A 4,233-nucleotide genomic window follows, 5' to 3' on the forward strand; every position below is an offset into this window, starting at 1 on the left:
CCCAATCACATGTGATTGTCACGCCACATGTCGCGCTCTGATTGGTCCATTGAATTTCAAGCAAATTTTTGATTTCAAGGGAATACAACTCACTGTATAATAACTAACTAATAATTAATTTAAATAACAAGCAATTAATATGATGATACCTCAATAGACATCACATTTATCAGTTTATTTCAAAACACAAAATTCCGTTAATTCTTCTCTTATTATAGTATATACACACGGACAGTGTTGCAAATCTCCTTATTTCTTCCCGAGATCTCTCCGAAATCTCGTCTTTGGAAGACCGCGAAGACGAGATGTCCATCTCCCGAGATTTTTCGGTCAACAGTGTCAAACTTGGTCAAAGCCACAATTTCTCAAATTATCTCGTTCGTTTATCGAATTTTCTCATAAAATCTCATAATTTTTCAAATTTTCTCGCTCATTTCTTGAACTCTCATGTAGAATCTCGTTAAAATGTATATAAGTATACATATATTTATTTATTTGTATATATTTATATTATAAAAACTAAAAAAACAATGTAAGTCGACGTCCAAGATTTTCTCGAGATTTTTTCGAGATGTCGAGATCTCCCAAAAAATGTTCAAACGAGATTTCTCCGAGATCCGAGATCTCCAACCTTGTACACGGGTTCTCGATATCGATATCATTTTCATTTGCATTTAGATTTACTTCTCTTGCACGGTAGTTCGGTGATGGTCTAATGTTATGGTGGTGGTTCGATAGTCCGAGTAGCTCGACTCATTTACACCGTAAAACTAAACTAAATACAAAACAAGACCTACAACAATGGTCGGCAACAAAATACGCACCAGAACACCACCAAACCACGAATTTTACACGAAGAGAAATCACTGAAATCATAACCATTCATAAAGTTTATGAGTTTCTTCGAAACTCAAAACACCAAATTAACCACCAACCACCACCTCAACACCCATCACTACTCACTACCACCCATCATTACCGCCACCCACCACTACCATCACCCACCACCACCACCACCCACGACCATCACCACCCACCAACACCCACAAACACCCACCACTAATGTCACCCATCACTATCACCCCCACATACAACCATCACCATCCACCACCAACATTACCTACCACCATCGTAACCCATCACCACCACCGCCTACCCACCCACCACCACCGCTACCTACCAGACCACTCCACCACACACTACCACCACCCACCAACATCCACCGCTCAATTTATCAATGAATTAGTAATTTTAAAAATCGGGTGGTGTACACTACTTATTATCAAATGAATATCAAATATCATGATAAAATGAAGATGTTTTTGCAACAACACAAAATGTGTCAGGTAGACCTTAAATCCTCAATACTAAGATATTAACTTTAAATTGACATCAAGTGACTATTTGGGATCCAAAAATTCCTCTTTAGTTGACAATATATATATATATATATATATATATATATATATATATATATATATATATATATATATATATTTTAGTGTTATTATAGAGATAAATAATAAATAATACTACGTATATGTTTTTTTCATATAATATACTTTGTAGTTATACAGTAATAGACGGATACAATCACATATAAAAAAAAATGCGAGTATAAAATATTGTTATGATACTACATCGGATAAGGTGCACAGTAAAAGATAGTTTATAAGGATGGACTTTCCATCCTCCATCAAACTAGCTTTTGAGAGTGAATTATATATTTAGTTTTGTAGTTTGATTACGGACATAGTATAGATGGGTTCATATCAAATTTGAATAAAGTGAATGTTTTGAGATACTCAAAACTTATTCAAATAGAAAAAATTCAAAAGTCAAAAACAAAAAAAAAAATTCCTAAAATTTTATCCCGCCTTATGCCAAAATTTTAAATCCCCTAAAATTTTTACCAATTTCCTCTTTCCACGCATCTTTCTTTCCCCACTTCAACCCACCACGCCACCAAGTCTAGGGTATTTTTTTTTTCGCTTCTCTCCTCTTCCAAAACAAAACCATCGTTTCTAATCCTAAATTCGGGCGTACTGATTTGTTAAGGTTTGATTGTATACATGAATTGATTTTCTACTTGCGTATGGCTTCAATTCGTCGTCGATGAATGGGGATTTAGGGTTTTACCCTTTCTCGTTGAATCCGCAGGATATGTAGAAATTTGCATTAAAACCTAATGGAAACTTCACGATTAAGCATATCTCCAGCCTTCTTGATCGTCATTTGGCCGATTCATCATCTGGTCTTAACATCTGCAAGTTGATTAGATGGATCCCAAAAAAGGTTAATTTATTTATTTGGCGTCCAAACATGAATCGAATTCCTACTAGATCTAATATGGTTGATCGTGGAATTGCAATTCCTAGAATTTTCCTTTATTTTTATTTTATAGAAACTTAAAATTTGGATAGGTTGCGGTGCTTTGGGTACTAACTAAAACCATGATCAGATTTTCATCAAGTTCAAACGCCAACTTACACCAAGGTAAAATGAGTCAGTTTTCTTTTGTAAATGATTTCCTCAAACGGGTTAGTTTCTTTTGGTCAATTTTGATTGAAAAGTCTTGAGATATGTCATCAAGACTAGATTTTTTATTGGTTTTGGTTAGGAAAACATATTTTTATATAAGATTTCTGATCCCGGTAATATTCGTTTGGTCAAAGTTGTCTAAAAGGAAGAAATTATGAAGTCAAGGTTTATATTATGTGTTTGTTTTTCTATTTACTAGATAATTAGAGAGATACATATGAATGTGTAACTGGTGACTATGACTGCTGCTGGTGGAAAGCATCGTGAACAGGTTATTCGAGTTTCATTTTATATACCTTTCATCTTAAATTTGTTATTGTTTTTTGCAGTTGATAGATTAAGTACTTATTTCACTAGGCTACTCCTTTTATGTATCAACATCAACTAATTAAAAACATCATCAGCCATTTGATATGAATTCATCTATGATATTAGAAGACTAACGATATACTCTATTATCTAATAGATGATTGTACAGAAATGTGACTTGGAAATTAGTTCCTTAAAGTAAATTAAAATTTTGTTATAATGTCTGCTTGATGGATCTACACATTATTTACATTGGATATCCAGTTAAGATTGGTAGCTTGATAACCGGTGACAGCAGTTTGGTCATCAGACTAATCAATTTTTTTTTTATATTTCCAGTTAAGATTGGTAGCTTGACAACTGGTCGGGCAGCTTGTCGTATAGAGAATGTTTAACTGAAGTCTGAAAATTGTGAACTTGTTGAAAATTCAAAGCTAACGGCCCCGTTGACAGAGCGGAATAATTCAAATGATGGTTCGTCTGTTCAATCTTTGATAACACCATCCGTTGTACCCAATGGTGCTCAACATCTAAAGGTATATTTCTATTTAGTAGGTTAATGGTTTTTCTATCCTTTTAGGATTCATAAAATATCGGTTGAAAAAAAACTCAATTTAGGTTGGAGGCGAAGTTTATTTAAAAAGCATTATAAACCGTACCGATAGCAAGCGGATGGGGGGGTACAGACTGGACGGAAAAAAGAGTTAACTTTAGCTCTTATGTACTCCTTTTTTGGATGGAACATCTGAATGTCTTTCTTTTTGAATGGAAGTATTAAAAAGCTTTTTTCATTTCAGTTCTTACATGAATAGATAGATTGTACATGTATTTTGGTAAAGTCGAGTCTCATTTTTTAACTGTTGTTTTGTAAGGCCTTGGATGCAAAAGCTATCATATTCAAGAAAAAGAGAAGAAAGAATATCGCCGAACAAAAGGTCATAGACAGGTAAAGTCAGATAAATTTGCAAGTTTTAGTTAGTTAAAGTTGAAAATAGGTGTGGATATATCAACCTTGATAATTATAAATGGGGGGTACAAATTTTTTCTTTCTCTAGTGTGTCAAATAAATATACATATTTAAAAATTTTTCTTTCTCTAGTGTGTCAAATAAATAAATATACATATCGGTATGCCTACCACAAATTTATGATTTTATGATAATATATTAATTAATTGTTATAATATGCAACTTTATGCTTATAAATATATGTTTCGTTTATTTGTAGGTGGTACTAATGAATTGACAAATATAGTTGCTGATCCAAGATGTTTGGCGTTGCTTTTCATTATTTTTAATTTCATTGTCAAATGCTACTCTATTTCTTTTTATGTTTGGATTATTTAAAAATATTTTATGTTCGTTGATTTTCATGTTTATGAGAA

General features: G+C 33.0%; 1 long non-coding RNA gene across 3 annotated transcripts; it reads left to right on the forward strand.

The window, feature by feature from the left end:
- Nucleotides 1-1,942: 1,942 nt before the first annotated feature.
- LOC139891865 (uncharacterized) lies at nt 1,943-4,233 on the forward strand. 3 transcript variants are annotated; one of them, XR_011773880.1, is made up of 6 exons: nt 1,943-2,295; nt 2,424-2,496; nt 2,741-2,812; nt 3,190-3,386; nt 3,469-3,796; nt 4,077-4,233. It is a non-coding gene; the product is annotated as an uncharacterized lncRNA (long non-coding RNA). The 3 variants fall into 3 exon arrangements; XR_011773879.1 differs by having other exon boundaries at nt 3,190-3,796; XR_011773881.1 differs by lacking the exon at nt 2,424-2,496 and having other exon boundaries at nt 3,190-3,796.

Source organism: Rutidosis leptorrhynchoides, chromosome 2 (assembly GCF_046630445.1).
Source record: "Rutidosis leptorrhynchoides isolate AG116_Rl617_1_P2 chromosome 2, CSIRO_AGI_Rlap_v1, whole genome shotgun sequence".
Lineage (NCBI taxonomy): Eukaryota > Viridiplantae > Streptophyta > Magnoliopsida > Asterales > Asteraceae > Rutidosis > Rutidosis leptorrhynchoides.